We start from the raw sequence: 23,796 nt of genomic DNA on the forward strand, positions 1-23,796 counted from the left end.
TCCGAACGAGAATCACGGGCCAGTCCGCATCACAAATGGCGTTCATCAGCCGCCTTCAGAAGCCTCCGAAGCGAGAGCTCAGCCTTACCTCACAGCTCGTCTTTGATTGCTGCTCTTTCTTTCGCGCTGCACGCCCGTAAAAGAAGACAAACCGGAGCACTTAAAACTAAAGCACTCATCTAAAGAAAGAATCGCATTTTGAGAGAACAGTGCTTCGTTTTTTTTTTCGTCTTTTTCCTCGCGAAGCTAAGTGCTTTGAACGACAGTAACTTCGTCAAGCGGATAAAAGCATGCTGTACATTAATCCTTTTTTGTCTGGCAGGCAGTGCCAACTCAATTCTCGCATTTGGAAAGGAGGCGGGGAGGGGAAGGGGGTGCGGTGCGTAGGCGCCGTACCGGAAATAGCATAAATGCGGAAGTAAGTGAAAAAGCTTGCTCGCTATAGTCACGGCACGAAGACGACGGAGGGGGGGGGGGGGGGAGCGCAACGGCGAACGCTTGAGTACATCATAAAACGAGCGCCGAGGATAAACGTACTAAGCACCCTTTGGCGCGCGCGCAGATATACGCCGAGATGTGCGAGCGATATTCCCTTTCCGGTGATTTCAGCGCGTTAGGAAGGATCCGTCTCAGTCTTACGGGGAAAGACAGCGCGTCGTAAAAAACGGCCAACCAAACGCACGCGGGATACGAAGGAGAAAGCTTCCTCCTCCGCATTCGCGATTCCGGCGGCGATACGCGGAGAGGCAGAGAGGGTGAAGAGGCGTGTATTCGAAGGGGAGAAGTAAGAGGAGAAATAAAAGGTGAGATAAATAACGCTCGCATCCCGAAGGGTGGGTGGGTGTATATGAGGAAAAACAGCCAGGTTGGCTCCCTCCTAGCTGTCGCGCGGATCCTCAAAGTGGAAGAGACAGCGACCGCGCAGGCACAAACTTTTCGTGCGCGCAATGGGGAAGCCAAACAGGTATAAAACACTGACAGGCGGCAGGTATCAAGTGAAACGGCAGACAGAGCCAACAGGACGTAGGGAAAAGATAGAAAAAAAAAACTTCCGAGCAGCACCTTGCGGAGAAAGCCGGAATGCCCTGAGAGAAAGGCGGGTGAAGAACGCACTGTCATTGGAAAGCGCTGCTTTAAGAGCTTTTCCAGGTAGCACTTTTGTTAGCCGCCGAGCTGCATCCCTGGGCTCTGCGCTTTCCTGCGCGATCCAAATGTTGCTTTCAAACCTTGTAGCCGTACACTCCGGTCATTCTTTACTTTTTGAGATGGGTTTTTCTTTTCGTTTTTTGTATTTTCTTTTCTGGGGCTGAAATAAGGGTAGGTGGCACTGCTTCCCTATAGTGCTTATATCTTGCGCGGTTCTAGCGGTGTCCGAGCCGCGTGGCGCTGCGAGGACAATAAGCGGACCCACGTTGCAGGCTTGTTACCTTCCCAGGCGAGAGCTGAAGGCTCCAGCTCCAATACGCTGTCTCCTGGTGGTGGAGGAGGTGGCATAAGTGGTGGCGCTGCCAGTCACGCTTTTCTCGTAGCCAAGTGGCATGAGACGAAACAAGGAGAAATTGAAGTTTAAATCCTTTTCTCTCTTTTTTTTCTCAAAAATAGGATAAATAAAAGTGAGCCAAACAGCATGAACGACAAGACGACGAGAGATTTAAGAATTCAGAGAAGGTAATGCACGTTGCGCTCTGGAGTCGGTGAATGAGGGGTAATGCGTTCGGTGCGCTTAGATCACAGAAAGATTGATATCATCCCTTTCTCTCTGTTCCTTGCAAAGATGGAGAAATATTGGTTATTGACATTTTTGTCGAGAAAGTGCCGCCGGAAGCGGTGCGACAATTTCAAGTAAGCCAAGATACAACGCTGTGTTTCCTGCTTTTTAGCGTTGCGTTTTTGTGCGGGTAGCAGAGTACGTGAAGGGGGAAAAAAATGAAGCGTCGAGGAGCGGACCGTATTAAAAATGGTTAAAAGTCTGATTAAGGAACTAGTCAAACGTGGTGTAAAATACGTATGGTGCAAGTTTTATTCACTATATTACCATCCGTGCGACCATTATGCCTACAATAATTAAAGGGGAGAACATCTAAATTTAATTCTGACAAACCGGATGAAGTTATCGCTGCATCGCGTACATGCTGCACGCTGTGCGTATACGTAAGGTGCCGTGCCGCGCCGGGCCTTGCCGTGCCGTGCCGTGCCGTGCCGTGCCGTACCGTACCGTACCGTACCGTGCCGTGCCGGGCCTTGCCGGGCCTTGCCGGGCCGTGCCGTACCGTGCCGTACCGTGCAGTGCCGTGCCATGTCGTGCCATGCCTCGTCTCACGTTGCAGCAATTGAAAGCTTGTTAACTTCCAGCGCAACGAGTTGAGTGATTTTTTAATGTAGGCTCGCTGTGACCACTTTTCTTGTCCTACCACAATGTCTGCTTAGGGCTCATTCGCGCAGAGAGCGAGGGCTTGCATCGTCACGACACTCGCATCTATGATTGGCTAATGCGACCCGTAGCATTTGCTGCGTGCACATTTTTAGATGTAATGTAGGTTGTTTATTTTGAGCGCAGCGTTAGAAAGACTTTGAAGTGAGCGCGCTTCCGTATTACTCTCTCCTAGTTATTCCCTTTTTCCATCTCCGGGATTTCACTTTTTTAGTTGCCAGTTCAACGTAAGGAATCGCGCCACCTGTCAAATACGCTTTCATAACGCCGTATCCTAAAGAAGAATGCCTTCACGTGGCTGTACCATGTTCTGACTTAATGCGTGCGTGACAGCTTTCGAAGCGTAGCCTGCTTCTAACTTTGAATTGAAAGCGGGAAGAGCTTATATCAGATCCGAACAAGATATTATCCTCGCACAGCGTGTCGAGGTGTTATTACCGCTTACATAAGTCTTATACTTTATTTGTCGTGTGAAGTAGACTTGTTATAAGCGCTTCTATATCTGTCTCGTCTCCAAGCTTCGCAAGCTTGCGAGGTGTGTTTGCCGGATGTATGAAGGCCTTCTTTCTGCTGCACCATACAGCTTCAGCTCGAAGCATCTTTATTGGATCGTACCCCACCAAAAAGCATTCCTCATAACCCGTTGTTCAAACGCATCTTGACCGCTCGCATTATGAAAGCCTAGCGTTTTGTTACATGTACTATGTAAGTGTATATTCCCGGGTGGCACAGTTGCTGTGTCGTTAGGCTGCCGAACCAAAGGTCGCAGGTTCAACCGTCGCCGTGACAGCTCGTGTATCAACGTTTCATTGGACATTGAGGAAGCAAAGGCGGCCAAATTTTTTTTTCCGGAGTCCTCTACTGCAGCTCGTCCAGTTGCCTTCAGTGAGGTTGTCGTTCATAAAAAATCCAGAGAACAACCGAAAATCTTTCAGAACACTCCGCGCTACTTGCAAAACGAGGTGGTGCGTTGGCACAGGCTTTTTGATGTGTAATGTCACAACAGTCACAACATACGCTGTTGAATTCCTGGTTGCAAAGCCACGTTGAAATCTGGGTCAGCGCAACTTGTATCGTCCGGTAATCACTATAATGGCTGCATGCTTCTTCCGCGGTCCGCGCTCGTGATGATCGGATGACCGGAGGCGTCAGCTAAGCTAGAGACTGACACCGAGTCGGCGTAGATTCGAATGTCGCTCGGAGGACAGGGGAAGTTTTATTTTCTCCTGTATAAAAAAGCACCGCTTCCTTTCGTGTTATTCGACATTACGAAGCATTACTGTGATAGCGTGCTGCGTATTCGCCACATCTATATTGCAGCGGTGTGTCCGGACATTTTTTTCTACTTATGGCAGCAATTATTTCTTTCTCAGCTTCGTTCGGCAATAATTGGCGGTAGGTGCCTAGCTCTGGTGACAAAGACTATAGGGCAATTTTCTTGCTCTTCGGTGTTCAGCGCCGCGATCACTGCGAGCCGTATTTTTAAAATCGTCCTATTATTTCGAGTCAGGCGTGAGGCGTATCTTTCGCTCGGCGAATGGCAAAATTAATATCATCGCACGTAAAGCTTTCAAATTGCATCATTTAGGCTTTGAAGGAACGCTACATCACCGAAGGTATGTTGTAGCAGCTACAAGGAGCCTCCTCGCTTTACGGACGGTTTTTTACACGCACCTTGAGTTGCCCCCTTGATCACTCTACAGGTGCACGACGCAGTTAGAAGCTTTGGAAATCAATTGTGCAAGGGAAGTACCGTAAAAAAGAGGGTCTTTTGAAACTATTTTTGGTTTTTCACTTAAACTTCTTATTGAACGCGAATGCAAACTTGCGCCGAACTCTTCTCTGAAAGAATAAGCTGTGAATAAATTATTAAGCGCACATGTCAGTTAACACTGTTGCTTAGGCTAGTTGGTTCACTCTTGATGTAGTGAAAATGACCCTCAAGTTTTACTTGACCACAATTCTTCTTCATTAACCCCTTTCATTCATCGTAGTTTCTGCACCGGTCGCACCACTTGTGTGTTGACCTGATCGCCATTTCAGCCTGCCAGTCCCGAGCTGTGTCGAATTGCTTGAGAAGAAAACTGGTGCCATTGGAAGTACAGTCTAACCTCGGCGTTTTGGAGCCATCCTCAGGACACGTCAGGCGCGTATGAAAAATACTCAAGTCCGTGTGGCACTGGTCCTGTCCTATGTGTTCTACTTTTGCCCTCGTTCGTCGCGCCGTTTTCATTACATCTTCAAGCACATGTCAGGACCGGCAGCACATGTTTTGGTACAGGACTGTGTAGTCCATTCACAGACCCTCTCCTTTCTTCTAGGGTTTTTTTTTTATCTCACTGGCTACTGCTGCTAACCTGACTGGCTGCGAGTTCAACCTCCCCCCTAGAACTGAAGCGAAGGTCACAAACATGAAACAGCACCGTGACTTCAGCGTAAAAAATCACTCGAAAGGGGGTGTACTGAAGAGGAAAGAAAACGCTACAGTGGTGAACCTCGCAAAGCACATGGCTGGCGATTATGCTCAGAGAGGGAGATAAAGCGAGCAAGTAAGGAAGACAGTGAAAACAAATGTTCTATGCCGATTAGTATATCACTCCTTTGTGGAGCCCAGAACTCAAGAACCTTGATTTCTGGGAGAGAGGGGGGGTGGGGGAACGTTAGGAGTTTGCAAAAACGTGGCGGACTCATCTCGCTCTTTTCTCAGTTTCTCTGTATCTATATCAGCGTATACACCCACCTTTGTAACGCCGCATGTGCGCAGAAATAAGGAGAAATTGCACGCCACCGGTCGCTATCTACAAACTGTCGCGCTCAGTTAACGAGCTTTCTTTTTTATTAGTAAAACAAATAGCAAAGCGAACCTACTTTAAAATCTCCTCACTGGGCCCATGTTCTCGCGTCAGCTGGATGACGCCCTGACATGAAAGGCAGCGCGCGAGCTCGCCACACTGTTCGACACCTGCTGCGACAGAAATCAGCTCTGCCCGTGTTCTCCCGGCGACTGCTCACCCCCCCATTGGGCTTCCGGAAACGCGTCACGGACAGGTGTTGCCGCGGCGAACGAGGCAATTTCTCATCGCGCGCGCGGCTGCGGCTACGCCGGGCGCAAACAGGGCGGGCGACAACGCCGGCTGCGCGAGCGTCGCCGACTCGACTTGTGCCGTCAGGAGGCCGCCAGCGCTTGAAGAATTTCTATCACCACCGGCTTTATTAACGGCTCCGACGGCCGTGACACGTAATTAGCGCCGTATGGCGCCCCGTGCTTTGTGCTTTGCCCCGGATTTCCTGGCCTCCTTCATAGATTGCAGCGTTGGACACCCTTTTGTCCTACGAGCGTTGCAGTCGGGCCGGCAAGAGGTGCTGCTGACTTGACGCTCAAGCGCCTTTCAGCGCTCTGATTGCCGGAGTTCGCGGAGCGTTCTACGCGCGACGACGTCGAACCTCGGCAATCACAGCAGCTGGTTTTGCGCCCGTTAAGTGCTGCTGCACCCACACAACGGGAATAGATAAATTGAAAAAGAAATCTCCTCAGCCGCTTCGCCCTTCTCGGGGTAGGAAAGGAATAAAAGCAATGAAAAGGAGGAGGAGGACGCAGCAAAGGCACCTGTAGAGTGAACGAACGAGCGAACTAACAAACAAACAAACAAACAAACAAGATAACCAAATAAATGAATGAATACCCACACTGGGCGCTTCTGTTTTCACACGTTTATAGCTTTGGGATAAATGTGCTTCGACTGTGCGACTACTGAATATGGTCCAAAAGTTTACACTGTGCGTTGCTTTCGATCGCAAAATGAGCTGCAGTCTATTTTCGAGTCTTTCAGCATACTGCATGCTCACGGACCCCTCTGTACAAGTGCTACGTCGGCTCTGAATCTGTAGTATAGCGAGTGTCCGCTCCCCTAAAACCCTCAAATGTGTGATGTGACTTACCTTTGAAATATTAGCGCAATTTTCCTCGAGTTTAGGAGAAAGTATTGTCACGTTATTATTCTATAGCTCCTTGGGCGGATATTTAATGCGATAGCATTAGAATTGTCGTCACACGAAACTCGGCGGAGGTCGGGAAATTTTTTCTTTGGTCGAGCTAGTGATGACGTCACAGTTGTTAGAAGACCTCCTCGGACCAATAACAGCGCGCCGAAAAATTTTAGCTCCATCTCCACCGGATGAGCTGGGAGGCTGCGGCCGTAAAGACATCGCTGCCTAAGAGAGCAGGCTTAGCGGGGGGAAGGGGAAGGGGATGCGGGTGTGGGGGGGGGGGGGGGTGGGGGGGGGGGAGGTCCGGGTGTTAGGTTCCGGGTGTTCGCCGCAGCCGAACAAAATAGAGCTGGCCAGGCCGCTGAAATCCAGGAGACCAAAGCCACGAAGCGACAGTTGCCTACCTGCGCTGAAAGAGAGCCTTCCCCTTCAAAGACTGAAATTATTTATTTTCTCTCTCTCTAGCGTGTTTAACTGCCAGTTTCTCGCGCTGTGCTCTTGATGTCGTCGTATTCATTGAGTCCCATCCGCGTGCTATGGAGCCAGAACACACCGCCATCGCTCTTAAGGTTACTTAATTCGGCCACATAATATTTTTTGTTACTGTGCGCAAAGAAGGAAAACGAAATAAAAAAGGAAAAAAAGAGAAAAAATTGGTAGGGGTTTAATGTAGTTAAACCGAGTAAAGGAGTGCTAGCAAGTGTTCATTCTTCAATTGGAGGGAGCACTTAAGCTCCGCTTTTAAGGGTGTGACATGATATCATTAGTAGCGGAATGACCATGTATGCAGGACTGGTCATTTTCTACTTACTAAGCCAGTTTGATTTCCATGCAATTAAGAAAAAAATTCTACTTAACATTGATAGCCACTGGCAGGTGGTTACTTCTACAAAGTAACCGGTAGGGATTGGGCGACCAATGTTGCTCATCCCGAGCAACCTCTCGTGCATACCCGAGTTTACCCGAGCAAATTCGGGTAGTAACTCGGGTTGCTAGGCGAAGGCACAAGGTTGTACGTACGTACCTACGGTGACAATATTCTTGGTCGATGTTGGTGAGCGTATAGTGCTTTCACACTTAAAGGAAAACGAGGCTATACAGACCACACGTTCCCAGTCCACGAAAGCTTATGAAGCCAGGTGCAGCACTGATGCCAGGTGCATATGAGCGCTCATGTTGAGCACTCATGCGAACCTATCAGTCAACCACCCCTCCACCGAAGATACGTTACACCTGCTTCCACAGCTCCTCACCCACGGCTGCATTGCTGCAAGAGCTCAGGGAGCTACCATGCGCGAGCACCGGTGAAAGCTGCTGCTATAACGATTTGGACGAACCTCGACGCTAGGGCGTCCCGGTAAGTTGCGACGCAGTTTTCCGTGGAGTTAGGCGCGCGGCACGCGAATCTAAACGGATGTAGGGGATGGAAGGCTTTCAATCTCGTCTTATATTTCCACTTTAGAAGAGGTCCTTTCCTTTTCCGGTCCTTTTCAATCGGTTGTATATTATTACAGCTGGAGCTTCTAACGAGCTTATGCGTCCGTTATACTGCAGACGAGGTGAGCTGTCTTCTAGACCGTGACCCTAGGCACACGCCTCTATAAAAGGAAGGCTTCTGGTCGATTTTCGACAGCGGATTATGTTCTCTCATGCGTTCAGTATAGTGAATATGCTAGCCAACGTTAGACGCAAGGGAACAGGAAAATATATTCGGCTGCTCCTGCTATGTTGGCAGCTAATACATGGAGTTCACTTCTTCACTGGTGTGTGTTTGAGGCAAGCCGTAATGAATGGCTCCCGGTTACTTTCGACCACTGTGCGTGTCTTTGAGGTTCATAAACGTTAATAAGTAGGGGAAAAAAGCAAGAACGAAATACGCTTGTAATCTAGTTTTCCTAACTAAGTTTGATCCTTATGCTCCACATTTAAAATAAAATGTGATGTGGGCAGACGTTGGTATGCACTGTCAGAGTCAGCTAATACCTTTAACTAGGGTGACAAATGTGTAGTGAGAAATGACGCCTAGTTAAATAAATGTCACCGTAACTGTGATAGGATGAAATTGGGCTACATTGAGTCCTTCCGCACATTTGACTAATCCTCCGCGCAGAGTGTGCAGCCGTGACCAGGATAATGCTGCGCATGAATCTGCGAACAAACTGCTCTCATGCGTTGCTTGCCAATTATAAGGGGTGTTTCATTGGCATGCAAGAAAGTGCCGTTTGTAGATAATGGCATCAAATCTACAGTTTTCTTTCTTTAAGAAACCACGGAGGTGTAACGACTCTGGGGCTTGGTTCGCATTATTCTAGAAGTGACTGTACATACCACACGTATCACACTCAAGGCATGAAGCAATGAAATATACACATGTGCAGATTCATACATACGTGCATAGTTCATTCGTTAAGGCACAAAAAGAAAATTCAAGTTAAAGTCGCTTATTCCTGAGCACCTGCACACAAACATACCAAAAAAAAAGCAACGTAACACACAACCTAGAGAATATGTGTACAAACTTTGATCCCACCTTTTGCGACGTCACCTGCCCGAGACCAGCTTGACGCACAAGCGCCCGCGCTGTCACGAATCCACATGTCATGTCTATGCAACCAGACCGTGTCGGTCGTTCTAGAACAGTTGACGCTATGTCACTCAGGCAGGCACGTAACCTAGGGGGGCCCCCGAAATCAAGCTCTGACACCTCCCCCGCCCCGTGTGCTGTGCGATGTCAGTGCAGGTTAAAGATCCCCAGGTGGTCAGAATTATTCCGCAGCCCTCCACTACGGCACCTCTTTCTTCCATTCTTCTTTCGCTCCCTCCTTTATCCTTCCTTTACGGCGCGGCTCAGGTGTCCGCCGATATGTGAGACAGATACTGAGCCATTTCCTTTCCCCAAAAACCAATTTCATTTCAAAAACTCGGGGGAACAGTTAAGCTCCGCCCTAAAGGTATGACGCGATAGAGTTAACGGGTCCTTTCAGCGGCCTGGGATCCTCTTTTTGTACCACTTCGTTGGCACGGCCATGCAGCATCAAGACGACTTGCCGAAAAATCTGAACCCCCGACGAGTCGGAGGCGAGCAAAAGTCGGAAGAACCCACGAAGCCATTTCGCAAGCGATTCAGGGACAGCCCATTCGGTTACACTTGCTATGTGCGTTATCGTCTATAGCTACGCAGCGACTTAATTGTATTACCACTGATTAGCCTCTCTACTCTGAAACAAGCGTTTACGGCTGCCAACCTGACTACATATTAACTGTGCATCAGCTGTCGACGAGTGTCGTCTTACATTAGCGTAATCGTGGCGTCAGTCTTTTTTTGTAGCGCATTAGACATTCGCTGAGTTGTCTGGGCAGCGCTGCTTTACTAAAGGGAGCCCATGAATGCCGCACTGTGAAAACGCAATGCAAATCGGTGATATTCAAGCTATTCTATGGACGAAAGATTGCGCGTGCTATAGAAACCAAAAACGGCACTAAAAATAAACTCTCGGATAACGCCCAAAGCTCCACCGTAATGCACGTACGCCCGCCGAGGTGTAGTTCAGGATTACAGAATGGTGCTTCCAGTTGTCCTTATTTTTCCCCATTCTTCGTCTGCGCTCCCCGCAATCCCAGGGAATCCTTACACCTGCGCGCTCCAGACGAAAAAAAGCAGAGAGAACGATGACAGCCGGGGAAGAAAGAAAAAAAGAGAGCTCGTCTGGAGTACAGAGCGCGAGCAACGCATTCTCCTTTGTATATGCGTAGCTTGTCGGCACCAGCCGCACTAGTACAGATTCAACGCTCCCACTCCCCTCGTTCCCCCTTCCCCAACAATCCCACCAGGCGCCGAGAGAGGGCGCGTGTGAGGGAGAGCGCACAATCATGGCGCGCAGCGGCCCACCTGGCTTCGGCGGAGCCACGCCTTCAGGTGCGCAGCAGCGGCAGGGGTCAAAGGGCAGAACTGTCCTTCTTTTCCTTTTTCCCTATTCCTCTTTCCACGGCTCCTGAGACACCAAGCAAAACACAAGCGCTCAAAATCGCCAACCACATGTGCAGGCAAGCCGGAGAGTGCCGGAGAGAAACATGGCGAAATAAAGACAATGTATCAAAAAGCAAAGTAATGGCGCCTGAAAGAAAAAAAAAAGACAGACGAAAATGGACGCATGCCTGTGCGAACATGCGAAAAGAAACAAAGGAAAAAGTAGCGACAGCAGCGCCGATTCGACGCTCCTTCGATCGGCCCAGGTCGGAACGGCATCGACCGCGCACCGTTCACTGGAACGCGGCCTGGCTGCCCTCCCTCTGCTCAGCCACGTCCCCCACCGTTGCCCGCGTCCCGCTCTCCCTGCTTTTCCCCCGCCTTCCCTCCCGCCAATCCTCTCGCGCCCGTAATCGTACACCGCGCCGGTAGCCGTCCTTGGTGTACGTGCGTACGCGCGCACCCGTGCCGTCGAGCCAGTGCACACGCGGCGGCGGTGGCTGCTGGTGCTCGGTCAACGATGAGCGCGAATTCGTCGATCCCTCCCGTTTTGGGGAAAATAAAATAAAGTATGGAACACAGGATGCCGCCCCCGATGACGAAGCGGACGGGGCGACTTTCCGGTCGTTCTTTCTGCTCCGTTTTCCAGGAAATCATTGCGGTGACCCGCGGCGCGAGCTTGCCGCTAGGGTTACTGACAGGTTATTCCCTCCGATCATTTTGAACCTTTCTTATTTATTTATTTATTTATTTATTTACAGAATACTGCAGACCGAATCGGTCCAAGCAGGAGAAGGTACATACATTTGTTAGCAAGCACTATGCCTCGGGACCAGCATCAATAGTGAAGTTGCAGTTTAGAACAAGAAAATATAATAACAAAAATAAACAAGGTTACAATGCAAATACACTTTCTGAGAGTTCAAGCCCAAAACATAGGCACATAGACAAAGAAGCACACTATCCACTGTAAATAAATAATCATTTCTAACCATACAGTCAGATATTTTTTTTTTTAGAGACGGCGATCGATTGGCATACACCAACAAGGGGATTTATTTATGTTTTGTTTTCACGTAGCGCACCCGGCCCGTTGCTGTCTGTGTCTTTTTTCTATAATGCTTGGGAACTTACTCGAGAGCAATTTCTTTGAGAAGGCTATATATTTCCTCCCTGCCTGCAAGTCTAACGAGACGACAAAAGACCAAAAAGAAAAGGCTGCTCCTCAGATGCACCCGTTTAGGCAAGAAATGTGCATTTCGTGTCGAAGAATGTCACGATATATGGTAGCTCTTTTTTTTTCTCAATTCATGCTAGGGTTAGGTCGCTAGTCTATATCCCGAAACAAATGGCTTGAGCAGTATTTCTTCTCTAACTTTACGGTCTAATCGTCCTGTCATTTAAGATAGCGAGTTAAAAGTTTTTTGGGTAGACAGAGTAAATAACTCTAAAGGGAGTTCCGTTTATTAGCTTTTCTACGCAGAACAAGGTCTGCTTAGCACAAGCAGCTGTGCCTGAAAGCTGCAATCTTTGTTTTATAAATGGAACAATAGGTAAACATTGCGATCTGTCTGCTTTTATATGAAGTGATGCGCATGGGGTAATCATATCCCGCACATTCGTTTGCGCCCTTTGGAGTATTTCAGCTTATCGCCTGCAGATAGTGCGTGTAGCTGCCTAAACCAATGAGCCTAGAGAAGCCAAGCATATAACGCGGCCTCAGTGAGAAAGTGACCTAGATTCGCCCTTTAGGATTTGCAATGTGACGTCGCGATTACACCACCGCTGGAGTATAGGCAAAGCAAATGGTGTTGTAGGCGTTTTTCTCATGATAGAAAGAAATGTGCCTAAAAACATGCGTAAAACGCAGTGGACGTAGTCTGATGACTGTGTACACAGGCTTATAGCAGCAGATAGTCCATGTATGATCATCACCAACATCACCAACTCAACTAGGTCCGCTTAAGAACAAAAACCTCTGTCATTAATCTGTGATTATTTTCTTTTCCGCGAGATTTGGCACCTTATTCTCCTAAACTTCGTCATTCCATGCGTCACCTGACTCGGTTTTCACTTGATGCGTTCGCATTCCCTTGGTATCCACTCCGCTAACCGTGAGCGATGATAGTTCTTTAGCCTCCTCATTGTATGTCATGTCCAGGCCTGTTCTTGATTTCAGCTAGGATATTATTTCCCCCATTCATTCCCGATCTAACTTTTCTCACTTCCTATATCTTAGCGCTATTTGTATTATGACCAGAGCTCTCCGCGTTATCCTTTATCTAACTTAAACCCTTTTCATTGACTCCCAAGTTTCTGCTCCGTAGGTAAGCACTGGCAGGAACAAGTCTTCAATGTGCTTATCAGGCCAGTACACATTCGTGACGGGGCCGCACACACTTTGGTCGCCTTTTAGTACAAAGCCGAGAAGAAAAAATTAGCTGTCTCTTTGCAGATCTGAGATTCGCTCTAAGTGCTTAGCATATAGTATAAAGTGCTTCCAGGAGCTGCACATACTACAAGTCACAGGGTGGGCACCAAAGTACACAACAGAAACTATTCAGAGCTTGAATAAACGCGCATCTTTACTCCAGTGCTTGCTTCTGTTGCGTCATCTTCTATCTCGTAATATTACTCCGGGTAGCTGACAGGTAGCCCCCCTTCATTCTTTTGCTATTATTTATCTTATTATAGCATAGCAAAAGGAGCTCGTTGTGGCGAAAAGCCCCCGTGACGGCGTCCCGGGTCACACTCGGTCGACGCGAGTCTTGCGGGGTCTGAAGGTAGTAAATGTAGTATATGTGGTTACATATACCATGGTTACATATACCATGATCGATGACAGTACCGCGGTGTCATATGATGCATGAGGCAACTCTGTACGTGTCGATGAGTCCTAGAACAGTCATGACTGATTACTTACGAGTTATAACATAATATGTGGCATTAATGTAGTCGTTATTACTACTCCTAATTAACGAAGTAAATAATAAATGACCATGATATACATGGCGTTCATCATAATGACATAGCTGACGTTATGACAGGTGGCAACGTTGTGTGTCACGCGCTATTTGTTGACGCTTGTGACGTCACAGGTGACGTGATGTGTCGCGCAAACAATGAGGTTCTTACGCTATAGCATTGCCACAGCTAAGGGTAATTAGGTGTCGAAGCTTTAAATTTACGTGCCGGCTCTTTTCTCTTCCTAAGAGTCGTACTTCTTAACGTCGCTGTGTCAGTAATGCAGACGCACACTTGAAAAAGCCTTCTTGTATTCCATGTTCCGCTACATGAGTGATGACGGTTCATATGATTTCAATGGCCGGCGGGCTGCGCGCGAGCACACCGTAAGGCGCCTCCGCACTCGTAGTCGTCGTCTTCTGTCTATTGACATTCCCGTCCATTTTCCTTTCCCCTGATTTACGCGCTCCTGGATGACACTGTGCCTTATCGAGGTAAGACCGCACACCAAAAAATGTCAGGGCAGGGAACCTATAAGTGATTCGTGCAAGATATGTATATTGAAGTGACCCGCCCGTCAGCGGTCGCATTACGAGCTTATCGCCTGTACGCCGATAGAAACTTCGATCCGTGAAGAGCCGATTTGTCCGAGCTGTTATACTAGTTTTCAACCGAATGGTTCAGACAAAAACCTTCAACCGGGTTTTTTTTTTGTTCTGTGTGCCAGCGCTGCTAGCAAGCAGCTAGTTCCCTCCAGTGTGATTTCGTTCTCTTCGACTGCATCTGAAGTAGGTATCAAATGTTCTAGGAAGTTGAGTTGCGAAAATAGTAACTGATATCGTTCGTAGCCGGGGCGTGTGCTCAGTTCGATATCGGAAAGCCCAGCGCGAGTATCGCTGTCATCTAGGCGAGAATTTTAGACTTCCTCAACCTATGAACATCTGACGTCAAATTACTGCCACACAGTTGTATCCTTATAGTATCACCTTTGAGAATGAGATGTTCAATTTAATGAACTAGCTTTAAATAAAACTAAGGACAGCTTAATGAGCTATGAAAAGGAAATTATTATGGATAACATTAAGGAAAATAAAGCTCCGACTCGTACATTGTCCTCATATACGAAGTATGCGAAACATTAAGGAGTCCCATGGAAGCCTTCAACGCCTATTCTAAACATATAACAAGGTTGTCAACATGTTGCCAGCCAGGTGAAGGAATTACATCCGAATGTGGCCCTACTCCTGCTTTACCTAGCATGATGGCAACCTGAAATCAAGTGTGATGGGAAACTTTACGGCGTACTTCAAGAAGCATCTTGAAAGAAGCTATCTCTCTGACCGCTGAGTACATACACCGAAGAGATATGTAGTAAACGATGAAGTAAAGAAAAAATGAAGACCGGAAAGAAGGAATGAGGAAGAGAAAGAAGAAAAACAGAAAGATAAAAAAAGCGAACGGAAATAGAAAAAAATGTTGGAAGCGTGATGTTTAGAAGAGTGAATAAAAAATTATGAACTCACTTACCTAAAGAGGCTTTTCGTTTCCTCAGTACCTTGCATGTGTTCCTTTTTTCATTCACACTGTGTAGACCGTGGCTTTTTCATCGCTTTTTCGTAGACATAATCTATAATGCTTGAATAAAGCATAGCAGTTTTCTTTTTATGTTCATTTTTCCTTCCAATGTTCCAGACTAAGTAAACTAAGTTAAACTCCCCAACACTAGCGATTAGCAAAAAAACTGACATGTCGGCTTCTTCGGCACGCAGCACAAGTCGCTCATTCAGTTTTTATGAACAAATTGTCGAACTCCTTGCTTTCAAAGTAACTTTATTCATTCATTTATTTTTCTTGGCAGAAGAAGAAAGACATTAAGATTTATTTCACGTGCACTTTAGAAAATAGCCCCCTGCCTATAATTTTCTTCTATTGCATGTTTCAGTTTGTTAAGCTGTTGAACGGTTCCGAAGAAGGAAAAAAATGGCCTCTTTTCAAAGCTAAAAAGTAGCCTTATCGTCTGAACTTCAAATCTCTCAGAGTTTCAGGTTCGGTTAAGCAACAGTTGGCGGGACTTGTAAACTACCTCGTCGGTGATTATGAGCGACATCCTTTAGAGACCAGCGCATATATATATATATATATATATATATATATATATATATATATATATATATATATATATATATATATATATATATATATATATATATATATATATATATATATATATATATATATATATATATATATATATATCTACAAATACTGCAGGCCCTATTCGGGCCCAAGCAGGAGTGGGTACATACAACAACGTAAATTACCACTGCCAATTAGCAATTAAGAACACAACAAAACATGTACTTACATCACTGTAACACTATACGTAACAGAAATAAGCATGAGCGTACAACAGTGCAATACGTAAACAAAATAACAATGAAAAAGCGTAACACAAAAGAAACTGCTTTCATTGCGGCAATTTTAGAGGTCAAAGAAAAGGTTACTTGAAAGCTGAACGAACGATTCTGTTGCATTAGCGTTAACTACTTCTTCGGGTAATTTATTCCATAGTGAAATTGCATGGGGAAAAAGAGAATATTGATGGATGTTAAGGTTACTAAATGGTTGCATAATTGTTTTGTTGTGGTTTGTACGAGCAGAGCGCATGGGGGGCTCGGGTAAATAACATTCACGCGCTATTTTGTAGTGACCATGGTACAGCTGATATAAAAATTTGATGCGAGATACAATTCTGCGATGAACTAGTTTTTTCAATTTCGCCCCGCCGCGAAGAACGGACACGCTTGAAAAACGAGAGTATGTGGAGTATATAAACCGCAAAGCTAAATTTTGCACTCTTTCTATTTTCTTGATTAAATATTTTTGATGAGGGCTCCAGATTAAATCCGCATATTCTAATTTTGGTCTGACAAGGCCTTTGTATGCTGTTAACTTAACGGTCGATGAGGTTCGGCGCAATTTCTGTTTCAAAAATGCCAGCTTTTTTAGCGCGTTGCTGCAAACGTTTTCTATATGGGGTTCCCAACTTAAATTGCTTGTGAGTGTAACACCTAAATACTTCACTCGCTGGGTTTTATGAATATAAGAATTATTAACAATATAAGCAAAATCTAAGGGTTCTTTCTTGTTGGCAAATGTAATAGCTGCCGTCTTCAAGGTGTTTAGCTTCAGTCCCCATGTTTCACACCATACGCTAATTGAGTGCAACGCGTCATTAAGTCTTACTTGGTCGGAGTGATGATTTACATTAGTATAAATAACACAATCGTCCGCAAACAACCGGATCTTCACAGGCGATTGAACAGATAAATATATGTCATTGATATAAACTAAGAACAACAAGGGGCAGAGAACTGACCCCTGTTGCACCCCTGAGTGCACTTCCAGTGTACCAGAAACGCAGTCTTTAACAGCAACGTATTGTTTTCTTGAGGACAAATAAGATTCTATCCAACGGATGATATTGCGTTCAATGCCCATTGAGAGCAGTTTAGTTAATAAACCGGCATGCGGAACTACATCGAACGCTTTGGAAAAGTCCAAAAACACTGCATCGATTTGACCCCTCATATTCAGCTCATTCATAAAATCATCCGTTATCTCAGCTAACTGTGTTATTGTGGATAAACCAGCCCTAAGTCCATGTTTATTTGCATGAAGTAAATGGTAAATGGTGTAAATGGCATATATATATATATATATATATATATATATATATATATATATATATATATATATATATATATATATATATATATATATATATATATATATATATATATATATATATATATATATATATATATATATATATATATATACACTTCTCGAGGAAATACTCTGCAGTGTCAGAACCGCTGCCTTTTGAATAATAAAACCACCGTTACCGCCTCCACAACTGGTCTAGGGTCAGTGAACTTTCTCCGTGGGATGAGGTCGCAGAACAATTTTTTTCCCAAGATGACAGCAATAAATAAATCACTGCAAATTAAGAACACCAAACTGCATTTCATCGTCTAGTTTAAAGCAATGTGAATTCGTTGGCATGCAGGGAGAAGTGGTGGTCACACACATGTCGCCCCTGGCCTTGATAAAAATGGCTTCTGATATTTTGCGAGCTAATCTGTTTTTGCTCCTCATCAGAATTTTGATTTTGTCAAGTCGTGGCTCACAGATGCGATCGTTTCCATCCTTGCAAGAACGGCAATGTGCGGGTAAATTCATGCATGAATCTGATGCGTTTTCCAACGTTCTTTCATGTTCCCTAGCACGCTCATTAACACAACGCCCAGTTTGGCCAACATACACTTTGCCACAAGAAAGGGGGATCTCATAGACCACACCCGTGGCACACCGAAAGAAGGGCTTAGCGTGTTTGATTCCGCAGCCAGAAGTAAGCGATGAGGCCCGTCCTGTCAGCGCCCGTCCTGTCATGTCTTTCTGTGCATTCGTCCATATATGTAGCGCTGTTTAATTTCATGAAAATAAAAAAAGGACCCACTTGTCGCGTTATGTTCGGGGCAGCAGTTGAGATAATAATGCTCACAAGCCGATTACGAACGTCTGGAAGGCATCGCTTCGCGCTTGTCACTAGTACAGTATAGCCAATGAGACTTGAACCACGGCACAGAACGCGTGAGAAAAGAGGTTTCTAACAAGATCCTGTATTCGCTGTGTTATTCATAAAGCATGAGCCATGGACACTTGCAACAATGAGTGCTGTTTTCATGCTCAAGATCATGACTGATGCTATGGCTAGAAACGCAAGCACCAGCCAGCTTAGGACACAGATAGGTTTCCAGAGGGGAGGGGGGGGGGGGGGCTATCTTGACGATAAATCACGTTAATGTCATCAGTCAATTCAAAGAGAAGAGCACAGAACACAACTCGCCCCTATGTATGGCTTTAGTTGTCGGCGGTAAAGCGTTTTTTGAAGGTAATTCTTGCCTCAAAGCTTAAAAGAGGATGATTGCACCAAAGGGATAATTTTTGCTGAAGAAATAAAGTTCACAAGCGGTCGATGATGAGGGTACTGTGTGCAAGCCAAGCAGCACAGATAACTGCACTCTCCAGCCAGACGTCCGCCGCTGGAGAGTTCAGGTTGCTGGTTAGTCTCAGTGCTGGCCGCAACGATGGCAAAGTGGTGGGCAATAAAGAATTCGGTTCAATGAAATCGACGGTAATTGCGAAGGTGTTGCTGAACTGAGGCGTCGAGGAACTTGGCGTAAATTGGGCAGCAAATATTTTACGAGAACTGCTCAAAGACCCTAGTTTTACGCATTGGGAGTCATGAAATAGGGATCGTACAGAATATCACCCATTTCATTCTCTGCATGAATGGAAGAGGCATGTGGGGCGTTTAGGTAAGGCGGGTTACGGTTGAGGGCTTGTGTCCCGCAGTGGACTTCTCCCCGCTGAATATGACGGTGATTAATACGCTCTTGGCGCCTGTGTGGTCTAATCCAACTAATCTTGGAGCGTCTTTTTTCACTGAAGCGAACAACAGAGGAACTCCTGGCGCCTTTAAACGATGCTTAGAATGTTATATGGCTTAAACACGTCGTAATGTACAAACTGAGAAATGGCACGGAGCTCCACGCAGTACGTTACTTACAGCAGAGCGTCTTAATATTAGAGTGCCAGCGTCATAGGTACTATTTTCGATGAAAAGCCAGCGTCCGTCTATCCGTGTCAGGGAAAAGCAAATGGCCCAACTGCCACGGCCCTGCCCACTATGACAGGTGGCAATCAAAATAATGATTGGTCGAGTGAGTTTTCGTAACCTTGTGATATGAGGGCCTGCTCGAGAAATAGACAGCTTCCAGAAGAACTCTCTGTCCAGAAATGAGCCTTGTGGGGCAACTCACGAAGAGCAACCCAAGCCCAACCAGTGACTGTCTTTGAAACAGCCAAATGCCGGGACGGAGGCGCATTACTTGCCCTCTGCACCACTGCGCCTGTAGTAGTATGTGGACTCGTCATCGACTATAAATCTACGAAAGAGAAGGAGTGCTTGCGCGGGAGGGATCTCTAATGCCATTTCATCGTACTCTTAAGGGTAGGTTAAGCGTTGTTCAAGCTATTTCTTTTTTCCTTCGACTGGAGGACCCTGGCAGCACCTACGCAACATCGAGATGTGGTGGATTCAACGACAGTCTAACACCAGCTGGCGGAGAACAAAAAGCGATGCGATGGAACGTAAGCTAGAAAAAAAAAAAGACTGGCGCACCTGAACTGAAACATTCATTCTACGGAAAGAAGCGCGGAAATGAGCAGCGTTGTATAGAATTGAGATTTGTCATGAACCTTGAGTAAGAGCAATTTGTTCTTTGTTGGGCAACAAAACGAAGACACTGTTAACCGTATATACAGTCAGAATAGTATTTATTAGTCATTAGCACTGTCTGCCTCTTTTTGCGATGATTTTTTTTTGCGTGCAGAAAAGCAGTTAGAAATTGGTTTATTAGGATCGTGACGAATAATGGCGTTTCACTTGACATTTACGAAAATGTAAATTTCAACTCATATTTTTGAAGTAATTTTGAAACCGCAAAACACGTACTTTACGCTGCCTCTCAGAAGTTCGGGAAAGGACACCCATCACCCAAACACACTGAGACGTGCGAAACGACAGGCGTAACAGAACACCCATTTGCTTCCAGGCTTGCCATCGTGCAAGAAATTCATAATTTAAGACCTTCGCCCGGGAAAAGGGCGCGACCCATTTATGGAAAATGTGCGGCGCCTAGCGATGGTGATACCCGAAGAGTGGACCATCACAAATCCTCCTGGGATGAAGATTAAACCGCCGAGTTAATGGGAAACTTCAGCTTTCAGGTCAGCTGGCCGGAAACTAAAGCTGAAAAGAGACGACACGCAAAGTGCCGGTCGCCCGTTTCGCTGACCGGGCGAGCAGTTCGCTGAGACTCTGAGAGAAACAGCCCACCTTTAAGAGGACTCACCCGCCTTCCGCGCCGCTTCCGCCGTCCGTTTTAAGCGACTTCCGCGGGCAGGTTTAGAATCCAGTAACGATCCGGCCGCGGGGCGGCTCGCGGAGGGATTTGAGGCTTGACCGGGAAGACTTACATGAGGCCTTGGCGAAGGCATCGCGCCGTAAAGCACCGGTCCAGAGCGGGCTGCTGTCTGCCATGCAAGTTCGTGCGCGGGCTTAGCGACTGTTCGCCAAGCTGCGCCTGAGGTAATGGCGACGAGAAAGAGAAAATAGAATTGAGTTTGAGAATCGCAAATATATTTTGAGGAGCACTGCGGTGCACACGTTTAAATGAATTTTGTTGCATTCACTCGAATGAGTTATTCGGAGTTGCTGCGATATACTAAAATATCTAGGCAGGATTTAGATTATTTTCGTGCTCATTTACATGACTATTGTTTTTTTATTTAGTGAGAAGTTATGACTTTATTAACCTTCTACCGGACTTGGACGACCCAGGCTCGTCATAAGGTGACTGTCATTTCTGGCTCCTGACGAGTCCTGCTTGTCGTGTGTTTTCTGGCACTCTCTGTCCTGTTTAAAGCTAGAAGTGCTCGCCGGAAGCATTTTTTGGTTCGCCGACATATTGCAGCACCGGTACTAAATAGCCATTCTTGTATCACATTTCTTTAAATGTGTCTGTTAGATGGTTAAAGTCAGTAGGTTGTACAACTTGTGATGACTAACTGCACCCTAATTGTAATGTAGTGTGTTAAGGAGTTAGCCGATAGAAGAAAATGTTGGCCATGTTCGTTATCTTTTTTTTTCAGTGTTATCAACACAATGTTTCACGGAAATTTTCTATACCACCTAATTCAGCTCAACACATAGAGCTGTAGTATTTGGTCGCACCTATTTTCACACGAAAACATGCTACCCATAACCGCTTTCAAGTTCACAGAACTTACAGAATCATCTGTAAACTCGCTAGCGGATGCATTGCAAGATTTTCGCGAAAAAATTGACCGCAGAAATGCGTAAGAACGTGGTTTGCTTTCAACAGGATGCAGGGTTTTCTGCTCCCATTTCCAGCAAAGTACTTTCATTGGGTGCATATCCTGAACGAACAGAACCTAAATGAGGAAATGAAAGACTCAGTCGGAGTGGGCACCTGAACCGCGCCTTGAGGGAAGGAATTAGGCTAAGGCAAGAGAATGCAAGTACAGGTAGACTCTATAGGCGATGTGTGGTGCGCTGAATGGCCTTGCTCGGCTGCAGAGCGTGTGTGACCTGTCTCTGGGGAATCAAATTTTGCGACTGTCATGTTTATCAGCCAGTGGCATTTTAGGTCTTACACGGCACCATCTGCGTGAACAAGGAGGCCGGCTGAGTTCAGAGGGCGCTGGAGCGTGCTTTGAATTTCTGCCGTCTTTCACGGAGCGCACTGCTGTAATATTATGCAGAAATGATCGTAACCAGCCAGTCCACTGACTGGGATTTTTAATTAGAAACATACAAATTTGTTCAGGGACGCTCTAATAGCTTCTAAGCAAACTAGGTGCGGTTCCACCTCAGTGATAAAATAGTAAATACAGCAATCTTTCAGTGACAAATCGCACCTTGTTCACAGGTCCAACAATATTTTGTCTCGAAAACGCAGAAGTCAAAAGCAACTGCTAAATGAACCTAACCGAGCTATGACGACTTCTTGTTAGCACAGCCACAACAAAAGCAAAGGGGACCCCGCTTCCATAACAAGCCAAGACCTAGGGACCCTTCCTCTATACCCTCTGCTGAGATTCTTCAGGCTGCCTGCGAAGGAGCTCTTAATTTGGATCTCCCCCTCCGAAACCTTATTTTTTCTGTCCATCTTCTTCGCATGGCTCTCTCTTTCCACGCCCCTTCGCCACTGCATCCAAGCAGAGAAGGGGAAACAAGAGGCCAATACATTTCCCGGCGCTGCCGGGCCCCGAGGGCGTCCCATTATCTGCTGCCCTTCGTTTGCTTTTGTCATTCGGGACGGCTCCATACTTCCTCCTAGTTCTGCCTGCCTGTCTTCTTTCTGGCAGCGTCTTTTCGTTCTTTCTTTTCCATTCTTCTTTTTGTTCATTCGCGTGAGAAGAGCTACGCGCCCGCCCTCCAGGGGACTTCACTGGCACGTCTTGCTTGGTCTCTCTAGACGCAAGCTGTTTTCGCCAGGCTGTCTTCTTCGCCTCCAGTCCAGCAGCTTCAGGCCCCAGCGTAGTACGACACGTTAGCAGGGACGTGACACTAGCTCCCCCTGCGCGTAGTAGTGCTGCCTTGCATCACTGCCGTCTTGCCTTCACACTCTTGGCCTCTTGGCCTCTTCGCACCCTCCATCTCCCACTCACATCCCCGCGAGCTCCTCGACGTCCGAAAAAATTACGCAGGCAATCATTTGTTCTCATTTACTTGCTGCAGTGTGCGATTGCCTATGTGTATGTGTGACTGCGTACGTGCGTGCGTCTCCCCGTCAGTAGACGCTGTAACAGACTCCTGGGCATGTGCCTCGGAAGTAACTGCCCGTGTCAAGGCACGCGTATGTGTGCCTCATAATATCGCCGCAGCTTTGTACATCTACGATGCCTTTTCTGTAGTAGGAGATAACTTTTTTTTTATTTTGTTGGCAAGTACGAAAACAAAGAAACATCGCTGTCGGAAAGCCAGATAGCTTTGAGCGTTCTTAGCTGACCCAGGGTAACCCAGACAGAAGAAAACGGATAGAAAAAGAAAGGAACAGAAAGGCCTGACGGCATATTAAGAAGGTCATACTGTGGGGCGGTGTCTCCTGTCTTGTTGAAGAAGGGTTTCTTCCGCACCACTGAAAATTGTCTGAGAGAAACAGAGTGTTTGCATACATCGGAAGAAAGCGTGAGATTCTCGCAAAAAAATCTCATAATCGGCGAAAGGGATGCTCTGAGTCATATTTTTGCAGTCAGTGTATACATTCTGACTCTTGCAACTTTGAACGCACGTTGACTGCGATCCTAGAATTTTTGTAGAAACACGGTCTCATCTAAATTACGTATTCTAACGCCTCGACTGTGCCAAAGGTGCGTTAATTCAATTCGCACAAAATAGTTCTGCATGCCTATGTACGAGTGTCGAATAAGCTTTGCCTTATTGCATTCAGGTAAAATGTTTCGCACCTCCTGATTCTACGCCTCCCTCTTCGTTGCAATCCCCTCATAGCGTCGACGACTTCCACCAGCTGTCTACCGTTATCTTTGGATCTCGCTGAAGAATTACGGAGGCTGTCGCGCGAAGCAACAGTGAGCTGTACACTGGTTACCCCAGCTTCAGTAGCGCAGCACGAACTTCTCATATCTTCCTTCGTCTTAAAAAACAGCCAGAACTGCAACGGTGGGAAATCTGGGCTGTAAGGTGGGCGTGCACGAAGTGGAGAACTGGTGGTAGAGAGTCCTGCTCATCATTAGCGGGAATTCAGGACAACAATCAGTCATTGTCGCTAAG

General features: G+C 46.4%; 2 protein-coding genes across 3 annotated transcripts in view; one reads left to right on the top strand and one right to left on the bottom strand.

The window, feature by feature from the left end:
* The window catches only part of LOC144094761 (uncharacterized), a 440,689-nt gene that overhangs the window by 245,744 nt on the left and 171,149 nt on the right, over positions 1 to 23,796 (top strand). The gene's annotated exons all lie outside the window — the stretch shown is intronic.
* LOC144095314 (uncharacterized) overlaps positions 1 to 23,796 on the bottom strand; it is a 149,232-nt gene that overhangs the window by 82,794 nt on the left and 42,642 nt on the right. The window lies entirely within an intron of this gene.

This window comes from Amblyomma americanum, chromosome 6, assembly GCF_052857255.1.
Source record: "Amblyomma americanum isolate KBUSLIRL-KWMA chromosome 6, ASM5285725v1, whole genome shotgun sequence".
NCBI lineage: Eukaryota > Metazoa > Arthropoda > Arachnida > Ixodida > Ixodidae > Amblyomma > Amblyomma americanum.